Below are 13,893 nucleotides of genomic sequence, written 5' to 3'. Positions count from 1 at the left end.
ATGGACAGAAGTGATATTATTTTCAGAATTTTTAATGTTCATATGTCATAATGTGGGACTTTGACTTGAATGTTAAATGGAGTTCTATGATTGAAAAATAAAATTTTGGAAAGCTCAACTCCTCCGCTTCAATAAAATAATTACTGAAATGAATTTAGTTCAAAACTCACTTCAATCGGAAGTGAAAAAAATGACACTTCAGGACAAAAGAACATTAGAAAAAGTTGAAGAAAGTTAGACCACTTAACGCACTTAGTGCATGCTAAGAAGAACCCTCACCTCAGTTAAATGCTTTTAGCCCGATGGGGGTCAAGCTTGCCACACACCAACATTGGGTGTGAGTTGAGATCTTGCGAGGTGGTTAAGTCGCCCGACAAATTTATTATTTTATTCTGTATTTAATTTAAAAATAAAATTCTTTTAAAAATAATAACGCTTTACGAAAATGAAAATTTTAAAAATGTATTCAATAAAGCAAAATGTGTTTTTGGAATGTGGTGTTACTTTACTTTTTATAGGATGGTTTTATTTTTTTATATATATAGATATATAATTTTTTTTAACATGTTGATGTGACATAAAATATATTAGCATATTAAACATACTCGATTAAAGAAGTTTTTTTAAAAATTATTTTTAGAACAAGTGAAGGAACCACATGCAAAATAACTTAATAGTAATGAATTTATTTCTCATATAAAAGATTAAGGGTCATTTTCTCTTAAAATATAGTTGAGTATTTAGTACTTGAGCGAGTGGCGGTAGTTTTCCTACATTTAAAAAACATAATAATAATAATAATAATAATAATAATAATAATTATAATAGGGGAAAAATATTTTTCACCCCCTAACAGTTTCAAAAATTTCCAGACAACCCCTCTGACTTTTGAATTTGCTGGACAACCCTTCCTTTTTTGTTTGACTTCATTTTTTCCCCTTCAGCTGATTCCGTCTAGTTCATTTAATTGAATTTCATTTTTTCCCCAAGCAGTTGTGTCAAATTATGAAAAGGGGAAGATTGTTAGTGCAACCGCACTATTTATTGGCATGATTTGACACCTAGACCAAGTGACGTGGCAACCATGGTGACAAGGCATAATTGATGACGTGGCAAGCATGGTGACATGGCATGGAGACTTGGAGTGCAAGGCAAACATCTTGAAGATCTTGATGGAGCTATTTTTAGTAAGTCTCTAACATGGAGCCAAATATCTTGAAGATCATGGTGAAGCTATCTTAAAGATCTTGGTGGAGTTATTTTTCGCAATGCATTACATTTTGAAGACAAGATCATATCAAGACCATACTTAGAGAGATATGATTGAAGACTAAATATGGTGGAGCTTAATTAAAGAAAGATCTATTCATGGTGTGAATGAAGACCAATTGAAGATATGATTTGAAGAATCTTTGATGAAGATTGATTGAAGTCTATTGAAGGCAAGATTTGAGGACCAAACTTGGGTGAATTGAAGATCAAGTTTGAAGAATCTTTGAAGACCAAATTTAGGTGGATTGAAGACTAAGTTTGGAAAGTTTCATGGAAGACGCACAAGGACGTGCGCCCCTTGCGAGGGGACTGCGTGATGAGGAACTGAGGAGGTAGGCTAGTTGCCGGCAGTCGGGATCGGGAGATTTGGCTGCATCGACTCGGACTAAGCATGACCGGGAGGTTGATGGGTCTTAAGGTCGTCCGCAACGTAACCAGAACTCTGTCAAGTCAGCAGTCAGGGCCATATTGCAATTCATGTTACAACAGGAGTTGCAACAGCTAATTTCGGCAGGTTTTAAATTAGTAGCCGCGGAGATTCTAAAAGAGGTATGTGCTATATTTGGGACGTTGAGGCGTCTATATAAGTTACCTTGCTCGTAGATTGTAAGGTGTGACTCTTGTGTGACTCTTGAGTGACTCTTTGAGGAGAGTTTGTGAGCACCAAACAATCTAGAGAGGGTAGTGATCTTTATTGTTGAGAGTGTGAGTGACAAGTGTTTGTACTCATATATTTTTACCTCTTTTAGTGGATTGTTTATCTCCGGGCTTGGCCCCCCAGACGTAGGCGAGTGGACGCCGAACTGGGTTACCAACGTTGTGTGTCTCCTTGTGTTTGTTTGTGTGCTTTTTCTTTATTGGTTTGTGTGAGACTTCTATGAGTGATTAAGTGCTACTTAATACCCACAAACCACACCGAAGGAACTAACAGGTTCTTTGGGTTCGCCTTCTGGTTTGACGACGGAGTCGGTAGGAAAGGCCCGGCCTTGAAGAGGAAGAGGCCGGCAAGAATTAATATACTGATGGAGGATGTGCTGTGTTTTAGAGAACCAAAGAAATCGGATGGGCCGAAGGAGGATGAGGAGGGGAGGGTATTCGATGTTTTGTAAGAGAGGAAGGAACGATTTAGAACTTATGTCGATCCCCTCGGAGATTCTTAATTGGTATGTGTGTGTGTGTTTTCTTTTAATTCCTATTCTTCCGATTTATGTCAATTCTTTTTGTATGGATAAATTTGAAATTGTCGGAATGTTTATCATGGGGTTGATTGTTGGGAGGGCGTTGCTTAAACACAAACCAGGACTGATAAACAAAAACAAGGTAATTTAAACAAAAATAACTATTGTTAAACGGAAACTAAGACTATTAAAAGGAAACACGTTACCTTAATCAGAAACCCGAATTATTAAACAGAAACAAGATAACTTAAACAAAAACTATTGTTAAACGTAAAAAGCGTATTCGCAAACAGAAACCAAAACTATTAAACAAAAACTAGTAAACTTAATCAGATACGCATTAACATATAATGTAAAACTATTGAAACCCAACAAATTAAAAGCAAAACATTTAACAATGCGCTCTAACGTAATCGAATAAACATAAACGAGTAAATTAAATATTAACTGAGACTATTAAACGAAAACATGTTAGCTTCAGAAACCCGGATTGATAAACGGAAATAAAATAACTTAAACAAAAACAACTATTGTTAAACGTAAAAAATTAAAATTTATTTTTATGTTTAATGTACTTCTAATTTCGGAGGGAAATATTGATTGGAATCTGCATAATTTGAAGGAGTACTGGTAAAATTGTCTAAGGGGTCGTTTGATTCGTGGTAATGACATATTACCACGTAACGAGATTACCATGGTAATATGAGTGGGAATGCTATATGGTTGGGAATATAGCGGTAATTTAATATAACCATGTTTGGTTAGGTACTCTTATTACCGGGAATAGTTCATTACCGTGTTTGGTTGTCAAGGTAATCAATTTGTTAAAATATAAAAAGTTATAAGATTACCATGGTAATCCAAGATAAACACCAAATTTGGTGGTAATAGGATTACCACTTTCTTGGTAATATTTATAAGTTGGTAATGTGATATTATCATCCACATTACCACTAGTGCAATGTCAAACGTAGTAATATTTTCAGATTACCACGTAACACGTGGTAATCTTTCTACATTACCGCAAACCAAACGGCCCTAAAGTTTATAGAACAAGAACTAGTCCATGGTAAAATAGTCTAGAGATTGATCCATATATCCATAAAAAGGTGGTTCTTTTACGTTCTAATTCCCTAAAGTTCTTATTCCAAGATATTTTCTTTTAAATATTATTTTAAGCATTTATTAAAAAAAACAATTGAATTTGAGCTTAATTTTAATTTTTAATCCAATAATTTCTAAAGAGTTTTGGGATCTAAATTAGTTAAAATATAATGTATTATTGTACTAGCAGCTTAACTTAGTCTATTTCCACTTAATAGTGTATGTTTGTGTGTAACTAACCTAGTTTCCGCTTAAAATTGTATGTTTGTGTTAAACACTACTCTGTAACTTAAACATGAACCAATATGATTAAACAGGAACAATTTTTTTTAAACAGAAAATACCTAAGTTACACGAAAACACGTATATTTAAACAGAAACATACTTTAATCTCAAGTTTTCTCCTCAACCACAATCTCACGGCTTTCAATTACTTCATCACTACCCTTCTTCGCAACCATACTCTCGAATTCCTTGGCATCTCTAACCATAACAACCTCCAAGTTTTCTCCTAATTCATCTCTGCTTATCTCCTCCGCAACTACATTCTCCTTCTCCTTTGTCTCTTCAATCAGAAACTTAGTATGATTCCCCAATTTCTCACCCTCCTCGCTCTTCTCCTTCTCCTCTTCCAATGCCACTAGCTCCTCAACCTCTCCAACGATCTCCATGACATCTTTCTCCTCAATCCCAACACTAGCAGAGCTTGTCTATAGATCCAACCTCTCCACCATCTGCTAAGGTCGCATCAACGGAGTACTCCAAAGGGTTCTCCGGCTTCAAACCATTGATCTCTATGTTTGTCCTTCATTGCCGCCGAGAAAATGAAACAACAGGGCAAACACCCATAGATCCAAGAAACGATTGAGGTCTGTTCCGGCGATGGTGCACTTCTGTCGAACTCCTACACTGTCACCGGCGAATCTAGGTGTCTCCGCCGTGACTCCAATCCCCGAGATCTCATGGATTTCGAATGGAACAAGCAAACAGGCCAAAAGAGGACAACCAAGACTACGTTTAGAAGAAGGACCTTTTTTACAAGTAGATAAAGGCCCGTAGAAAAGAGAAAGATTGTGCTAGTAGATGAAGGTCACTGTTGTCAAAAAAATTCCCAACCGACTCCATTTAGGCACTTTAACGACTTGAAGGGTTTAAAAATAAGTGGAGGGAAAATGAGGGTTTTTTTGGGGATACTAAAATTAGAGAGGGGAAAATATACATAAACGAAACTTTCAGCGGGTATTTGGCAATTAACACTAATAATAATAATAATAATAATAATAATAATAATAATAATAAGTCAAGATATCATCAAGTTAAAAATTATTAAAAACTGATAATTAACAAATAGTCCTTTTAAAGTTAAGATAATCACAAAAACCTCAGAACTTTGAGTATTCCTATAGAATTATACCTTTTTCTGACATACTTTTTAAACTTTTTGACATAAATGTGGATGATATTAACATAAATGTGGATAATATCGACAAGATTGGCTCTCGCTTTTTAAGCGAAATACAATTTTAAACTGAAACATCAAATTTTTAAGTGAAAACTCATAATATTAAATAGAAAAAGATAACATATTAAGTGAAAACTTACGTGATTACACATAAACATGTAATGTTAAATGAAAAACTATACATATTAAAGTGGGGAGTACATATTGTAAGATAAAAATAAACCCGATCGAAGTAAGTTGCAGTGATGAAAAAGGAATTGTACAAAAAAAAGAGGGTATGTCTGGGAAATTCAAATGTCAGAAGGTCTGTCTGGGATGTTTTAAAACTATCAGAAATTTATAATTCATTTTCTTTATTAAAAAAATTTTTCGTAGAAAGTAGGGAGAGTAAAGCATGCTATACATGAATGGATTTTTGCCAAAATAAATGGGTAGGCCGTTAAGAAAAACAAGGGCATACATAAATCTTTGCGGAATAATAACTCTCACCACTTATAAAGGGTTCTAGCAAGAACCCGACTATCAATAGACCACTTGGTCATTGGTATCATTATATCATACATGAATGTTAGCTCTAGATCATCAATTAAAATATTCAAATGAAAATCAATAAAAGTATTTCTCAAGTAGAATGATAAAAATGAACAATACGGCAGATAACCGCAATAAGTTCTTATCAGGAAAAAAAAAAAAAGCAGACGAAACAGAAGATCAGCCCTGCTTTGTATAAAATATTATAACAATAGAAATGCATTACAACACGTATCACATTCAAGAAAAACAAAAACATTCCTTTTTCAAATCAAAACCAACAAAAATAATTAGAAACACTTTTACCAATATTGGTGGTAATCAGAAAAAGAGAAACAAATCACCCTTTGCAACACACACAACTTGTTTACCAACATTCTTTCCAGAAAACAAGCCAACGAATGCTGAAGATGCTTTCTCAAGGCCTTCAGCAATGTCTTCCAAGTAAATGATCTTTCCTTCTCTGTAATAATTAGAAACAGTTTCGACAAACTTCGGGAACAAGTGCAAGTAATCGCTTTGAAGAAAGCCTTCGATTCTGATACGCTTGCGCACCACTGCAAACATGTTATGGATCCCTTCACTGTCAGTGAATGAATGTTGTGATACCATTCCGCATACTGCCACTCTTCCATGCACCTTCATGTTCAAAAGTGCGGCATCAAGCATTGCGCCTCCAACATTGTCGAAGTAGATGTCAATGCCATTGGGGAAGTATCTGTAAGGCCAAGGAATTCATAGAGATAGTAATAAGATGCTGTTGATGTTCATTTTGTTTGATAATTGTAGATGAAATTAACAGAACTAAGATGATTACAAATTTTTGCATAGTTTTGACAAACCTTTGCAGGGTAGCAGTCAAGTCAGTTTCCTCTTTGTAATTGAAAGCTTCGTTGAATCCAAGTTTGTCCTTCAGAAGTTGAACCTTTTAAAAAGGGATTGAGTTTGTGTTATAATCGGTGTACTTGAAAACCTGAGTTTAGTTTATAGTATTGAATTGATTAGAGAGTACCTTCTGCTTTTGAGCCAGCACTTCCGACAACATAGCAGCTATGAAGCTTTTGCGAGCTGGCCGACAAGTTGGCTCTACAGCTCCAGATGCTGCGGAAACAAACACAGCATCTCCCTTCTTCGGTGCACAAACCTCGTAGAATCCAGCATAAGCCGTAAAACCAGGCATACCTACAACAATTGATATTTACTATTTATTTTTTTCTGCAATTTAATTCGATTCTAAAACCACTAATGCACACATTCTATGAGCAAACAACTGAAAAGTTTCACAGAATCTACAAATTATTAAGTGTGATGTGTAACTTGATTAGAAGTGGTTTAGCAGAGAATTATGTCTCACCAAGAAGGCCAACATGAAAAAAGAAAGAGAGATATCATTCTTCCTCGACTTTCCTAAGACTTTCAGTTCTTGTGATTAAACTATACCCTCCCAGCCAGTGAATCCTGCAACGTAGTCACCAACACTGAAGTTCGGGTTGTCTGAATCCAGAACCTTAGCCACCCCAAATCCTTCAATGGCCTTCAAATGAAATAAAAATTGGAAAATTCAGCAAACCTCGAGAAAAATTCATGAGTCAAATATTATTATTCCGATTCTATTTGTCCGGCCAAATAGCATGAAAAAAGAAATTACAAACACTTATTCACATCAAGATTGATGTTGTTCTAGAACCATACATAAATACCAAAAACTACAGAATTTGTATGTCATGAGGATTACTTACAACTTCAAATTTAAAACATGATCATAATTGAGATAATTAAAATAACAGAAAAAGGCATATAATGAACGGAAATATCTTTCACTGCTAATAGCTTTATTTCATCTAAACTTTGACGGTATCACCAAGGCACAATTTTAGCAAGGTTGCTACAACAAACATAAATATTTTGTGCACTTTTCTCCTTTTCTTTTTTCTTTTTGACTTGTGATGCTTTTCAGGAGTAGTTCAAGTTTGAAAGACCTACTTTTCTCAACCAATAAAAAACACACAAGTCTTCCAACATCACTGTGGCATATTCACAAACACTTGTTAGTCATTTCCAAATAACACCATCAATCTAATACGCCGTTGAATTTCATGCAAAATAAAAGGAGATAATCAATTAAAAACATATAACATCTGCATAAATATGATGACTTTGTCTACCTTTTCATCAATTTCACAACAAAATTTAATCTTTTTTATAAGAAAACAAGAAGAGAGAGAGAGAGAGAGAGAGAGAATTAAAAAATAAAAATAAAAAATCAACGACTGATCCATTAATAAATCACGAATGGAACACCAATAACTTCATCCAAACAACATCAGAACATATCAATAACTCAACCAAAAAATTAAATTAAAAAGAAAAAAAAACACACACACACACACACAGAGAGAGAGATCAAGAACCAAATCTAGAGGGGAAAAAACACAATAAAATTCCAAAAAACTTACATTTCCGGGCTGGAAAGGAGGAATATAAGAAGAGTAATCCTCTCTCATCCTCCCTCTCATGTATGGATCGCAAGAAAGATAAAGATTCTTAACAACAAGGCCACCAGATCCCTGTGGAGCCTTGAGCTGAGCCGTTGCTACCCTCACCTCCATGTCCTTCTCTGTTGGCGCTCCAACCACGAACCATTTGAGCACCACTTGCTTGTTCTTCACCACCTCCATTGATCCCAATCTATTGAGAAAAACAGAGAGATTGAAAGAAGAAAGATAGAATGAAGAGAAGAAGCGAATGGTTTGAGCTGAAGAAGAACAGGTGAGCAAAGGGGGTTTAAAATGGCGGGCTTCTGAGAATGGGAAACGCGAAGGGAAACGTTATGAGAATGGGAAACGCGAAAAGAACGTACTGGGAAACGGGATGTAATTTACGGTTGGTGGAGTTGTGTGACTGGTTTGTGGCTTGTAAATAATGCATGACGTTGAGGATCATGAGCCTCTAATTATTTATTTATTTGTATTTATTATTTATTTATTTATTTATTTATTTTTGTGAATGGACGTATTTAGTTAGATTTAGTTTGACTAGTATTCCACTTATTCAATGAATTTTTTATTTTGTCAATATTTAATTAAGAAAAACCTAGTGTATGAATATTTTAAGTTTTGTGTATTTATTAATTTTTGATAAAAATACCGAGAAATATTAGATGGTGAAACGGAGGAGCTATTGGTTAAAAAAGAAAAGTGAAATGGTGAAAATAAGATCAGTTTTGAAGCATTTTAGTTAAAATTGAAATTTTTTCCATTGGTTTTAAAGGATTAAGAATAAAAGAATAATTTAGATAAATATCATATATATATATATATATATATATATATATATATATATATAAAAATTTAAGTGACATGCGGACATTCATAAAATGTAAGTAAATTTTAAAAAAAATATGAGAGAGAAAATAAGAGAGGAGACTCAGGAGAGACATGGAGAGAATTGGTTGGGATCGACGGTTATTATAATGTTTTTATTTTATTGTAAATAAAATCTTTTCACTAAATAAGTTGTGGATGTAGTCAAGTGAATCAAGGCAGTGGGTTGTGAATTGTCAGGTAAATACCAATCCGCATGAAAAGTGTAACGATATAAATATTTTTTTTGAAAAGAGACTCGGTAAAAGACGGTATGAAACTTTACTGTTTCATAAAATTGGCTTTGGACATGTGAGTGAGGGTGGGGGAAGCCGGTTGGATACTCATCCAAAGGCCCCACAAAACGTGAGCTAATATGTATTTATTATTTAGGTTATATTTTTAGAGAAAAATAGTTTCAAATTTTAGAATAGTTAGATTTTTTTTTTTTATTTTGCTAATAGTAATAAGAGGCGTATTTCAAATAATAATTATTGTTCAAATAGAATAAGTGAAAATAAGTTAATATGTATTTCTTTTATTTTTTTAAAGAATAAATACCAAAGAATTGCAAAACATCAACATTTGGTGTTAGATTAGTATTTGCTTGTTGGATTGTTGAATTCTAAGTTATTTTAAATTAATTAAATGATTGAAAGCACTTGCCATTGTATTTACCACACCTTAATATATAGGTATATGTATATGTATAATATTATAATCAATTTATAGTAATTTTCATGAGTTTGTGATTTTTATTAAATTTAACCAATTTATTACATCGTGATGAAGTCATTTTCAACTATCAAAAGAAATAAGTCCATGAAAGCATGAGGCCAATTCCAATTTGATTAATGACTCATTAGATCCTCTTTTCCAAAATGGAAGTAATATTATTCCATTTTCATGCATTAAAAAACCAATTTATAAAGAGAAATTGTTTATATCATTCTAAAATTTTCTCACTTGATCAAAAAATACTTTTAAACTATTTTATATTCCACAAAAATCTTTTTTTTTTTTTTAATGACACCATCCCCTTAGTGATTTTAAATGAAAACACAAAATAGTTAACAAGAAATTAAGATATTAAACATAAAAAAAATATTAAACAAAAAACGTTATATTTAAAATAAAAATTTATGTAGTTACACGTAAACACACAATATAATTAAAAAATATATTTAATAAACAGAAAGTACATTTCGTAAGCAGGCAAAATTGGATTTTTAAATAAAATAAACTGATAGAGGAACTGAAAAATAAGTAAACTACAAAAAAGAGACTGCAGGGATATTTAAAATATTGCAAGAACTAATAAATAGTTTTCCCATTTATAAATTGGTTAAGCATCCATACCAAAAGTACTTGAAATTTCCCTAGACATACCTATTTTTGGAAAACTCAATTAATTAAATAATAATTCTAATTTGAAAAAAAAGATAAATAACTATTATTTTAATTAATTGTAATTAATTAAACCTAACTCAATCTGAACATAAATTTATAGGCATGCAGTTGGTGTGATGTCCTAATACCTTTAATCTTTTGAAAATTTCCTCCTATTCACAAATGACCAACTCAATGAAACTTATATAAAATGATAAGAATTCAATTTGTGTCATCTCCAACCAAGTGTGTAATTCAACAACCAGAGGACATTAGTCTACAAAACCATTTCGTATGCTTAAAAAGTAGGTGTGATCTTTGAAAAAGCTTTTTTTTTTTTTAATATATATATATACATCACTTTCACCAAGAAATGTCTACAGCTAATCATGTGTAGAAAGCATGTGAGAATTTAACTTGGTTAAATTTATTTTATAATAAGTTTTAGTGTTAAAGAAGGCATTATTATAAATTGAAATGAGATACATGATAAACATATCCTAAGATTATTCAATCTTTGATTGTCTAATTTATTAGCGTTATTCATGGCCATTTTTAGAGACATAGATATCTTAATTTTATATTGGTTTAACGATTAAAAAAATTAGAAAAATGTAGATACGAGACTATTATATTTAAATACCATAATGAACTTAATATCTTGTTAAGGTAAGGTTTAGGTGTGCCATTTTGATTTTTTATTTTCTTATTTTAGAAAATAAAATCACATATATTTTTTAGTTGGGGAAATTTAATTGACTAAATAAATTTAAATCAATGATTAATCTTATAATTATATGAAGAGAACTCTTTCATTGATTGAGATACTCATGTCGTTCTATTGAATGTTATTAAATACATCTCATGTTGGTTGAAGTGGCAAAAATGTTAATTAAGTGTTATTCGGTTTTTTAAAAATAAATTTTATTATATATATATAGTAAATGTATTCTGGAAACCTTCACAGGAACAACTACATAATTTAAAAATGGAGAGGGGGGTATCATGTTCTTCCGGTTGGTTTTAATTTAATTTTTTCTTGCATTGTGGTCTAGTAGAAATGAGTTTAAACGGTTATGACTGATTTAGAAACTGTGCTGATAAAGATTGGATGATTAAGATAAAATTACTGTGCATCCCATTTTTTACTGTATATCCCACTTGACACTATTTTTAAGCATAGTGCTATTATTTCTCAATTCATCACCGTTAGATTCAAATCCAACGGTTCAGAGAAACGTCCCTAAAAATAAGTTTTAACGGTTATGATTGATTTAAATACTGTGTAGACAAAGTTTGGATGGTTCAGATGGAATTACTGTGCATCTCACTTGACACTATTTTTAAGCACAGTGTTACTATTTCTCAAATAGTTCATCACCGTTGGATTCAAATCCAACGGTTCAGAGTTCAGAGAACACATCTGTAGATTTAAAAACTACGGACATTCGTAGCGTCATTGTAGAGTGTCCACATGGAGAATGGGTTGTTGGGCGTCTATTGGTTTTTATAAAAAAATTTTGGATGGGTATTAGTATAAATTGAGTTGGATAGCTGTGATTAATTGAGTTACTATTACGATCATGATTTAACGGTTTAAATCAAAATAATATATATCCTACTCTGCAAATTGCTGAAACACAAATTTCTGTAGAATTGAATTCTATGTGAACACACCATCTCATATATATATACACTTATAATTGTATTTTATTGAGTTATAAGAATGAATAAAGATTGAGATCTTTAACATAGTTAATAATAATAATAATAATAGCAACCGTCAAAATAAGTTATGAGTCAATAACAAAATTAAATATTTTACATAAATAATAAAAAACTCTTGAAATTTTAGAGAACCACAAAGTACAGATGTTAAAAAGTAATAATATCGTTATTAAATTTAAAAAAAATTAAAAAATTATTGATTTTTAAAAATTCTCTCCATAAATTATTACATTTACATAATGTTTCGATAAATTATTACATTTACATAATGTTTAAATCCAAAAATAAAATGCAAAAGTAGAGAAACACAAAAGAATATTTGAATCTGAATAATTAAATCTTAGTAAAAGAAATGGTGGTGTTTGATAAACCTTATTTAGTTAAAAAATAGTAAAATATATAATAATATGATTTATAAATTATATTTTTATTATAAAATAATTTTTTGTAATTAATTAAAAATTAAGAGCATTATAGTCTTCTTAAAAGTTAATCTCTCTATTTTTAAATGCAAACCAATCAAAATATTTTTTTCAAAATAGTTGTCATTTCATGATGTGGAGGTAATATTTATTTATTTAATTATTTAAATTTATTTTATTTAATTTTTTAAGTTATTTAGATAGAAAGAATTGTATTCTATTATTATATATATAAAAAAAGTAGTTAAAGAGTAATTTGGCATTGCTATCAATTGTAAATTTTAAATTTTAGAAACAAAACAAGAAAAACATATTTAATAAGATATTTTTACTTTTGAAAATTTTTAGAAACAACATCAAGTGTTTTTAAAAATAAAATAGAAACAAACCTTTTATGTTTTCAATTTTTTTTTTAAAATATTTTCAAAACATTGGTTTCCTAATCTTACCCAACACATTGGAGATTTTTGTATTACCATCTTTTTCTATCGATTGATCATGGGTGCCCTATACCCGGGAAAATGTTGATCATCAAAGATAGGTGAATGATGGTTGTCAGCGGCGGTGGGTTGACAGTCGCTAGTAGGCGAGGTGGCATGTAGGCGGTCGCTAGATATCGGCTAGCCGACGGTGGGCGATGGTGCCATGTTGCCAGACAGTCGGTGGTGGGTCGTAAGTTATCGGTGGCCATAAGACCGCGCAATAACAGGTCATCGGTAGGGCAGTGGCAGCGAGCCATTGATGGGCGGTGGCCAGACAGCGAAGGGGCAACATGTGATAAATTTTTATATATAAACTTTGTTTACTAAAACAACTTAATTTTATTTACTAATATAAAAATTTTTATAAAAAATATAAAAATACTCATACGAGAAAAATGAAAACTTAAGGAAATTTGTTTTAGGTTTTTCTTATTCTTTAAAACATACAAGTTATGTATCTAAATATGTTTTTTTTTATTTTTTAAAAAAATTAACCATAAAACAAAAACAAAACAAAAGCAAAGCAAAAAAAATCCAAATAACTATGAGTTATTTGATTCATTTTTATTTTAAACTTAAAAAAAATTAGTGTTATTCTTAATTTTTTTGGAAATATTGAAACGATTTATATTTCAGAATGAAGAGGGTATAAAATTTTTTAGAGGTTATTTTTTTTATATAGAAATCTAAATTGGGAGGCCACCTATAATTTTAGAGGATTTTAGAATGTTAGAGTTATTTTTTTTCATTAAATTAAAAATTATTTAATAAATGATGAGTTTTGTTTCTTATTAACTTTTCTTTTCTGGTAATATTAAACATATTAATTTATTTATGTATGTATTTATTTATTTCATGTCTTGGAATTCTAAGTTTTCTAACAAGTCCAACTGGTGCACCACTATTTTTTATGCCTGGCTTCTCTCTCTATTCAATTTTGTAAGTGCAACATTGTACAATGTG

General features: G+C 31.3%; 1 pseudogene; it reads right to left on the bottom strand.

The window, feature by feature from the left end:
- Positions 1–4,348: 4,348 nt before the first annotated feature.
- LOC120254993 lies at positions 4,349–13,187 on the bottom strand (annotated as a pseudogene).
- Positions 13,188–13,893: the final 706 nt, after the last annotated feature.

The sequence above is a fragment of the Dioscorea cayenensis genome, unplaced genomic scaffold, assembly GCF_009730915.1.
Source record: "Dioscorea cayenensis subsp. rotundata cultivar TDr96_F1 unplaced genomic scaffold, TDr96_F1_v2_PseudoChromosome.rev07_lg8_w22 25.fasta BLBR01000782.1, whole genome shotgun sequence".
Lineage (NCBI taxonomy): Eukaryota > Viridiplantae > Streptophyta > Magnoliopsida > Dioscoreales > Dioscoreaceae > Dioscorea > Dioscorea cayenensis.
The sequence above is the reverse complement of the archived record's forward strand: the minus strand, read 5'-3'. Positions and strand labels throughout refer to the sequence as shown.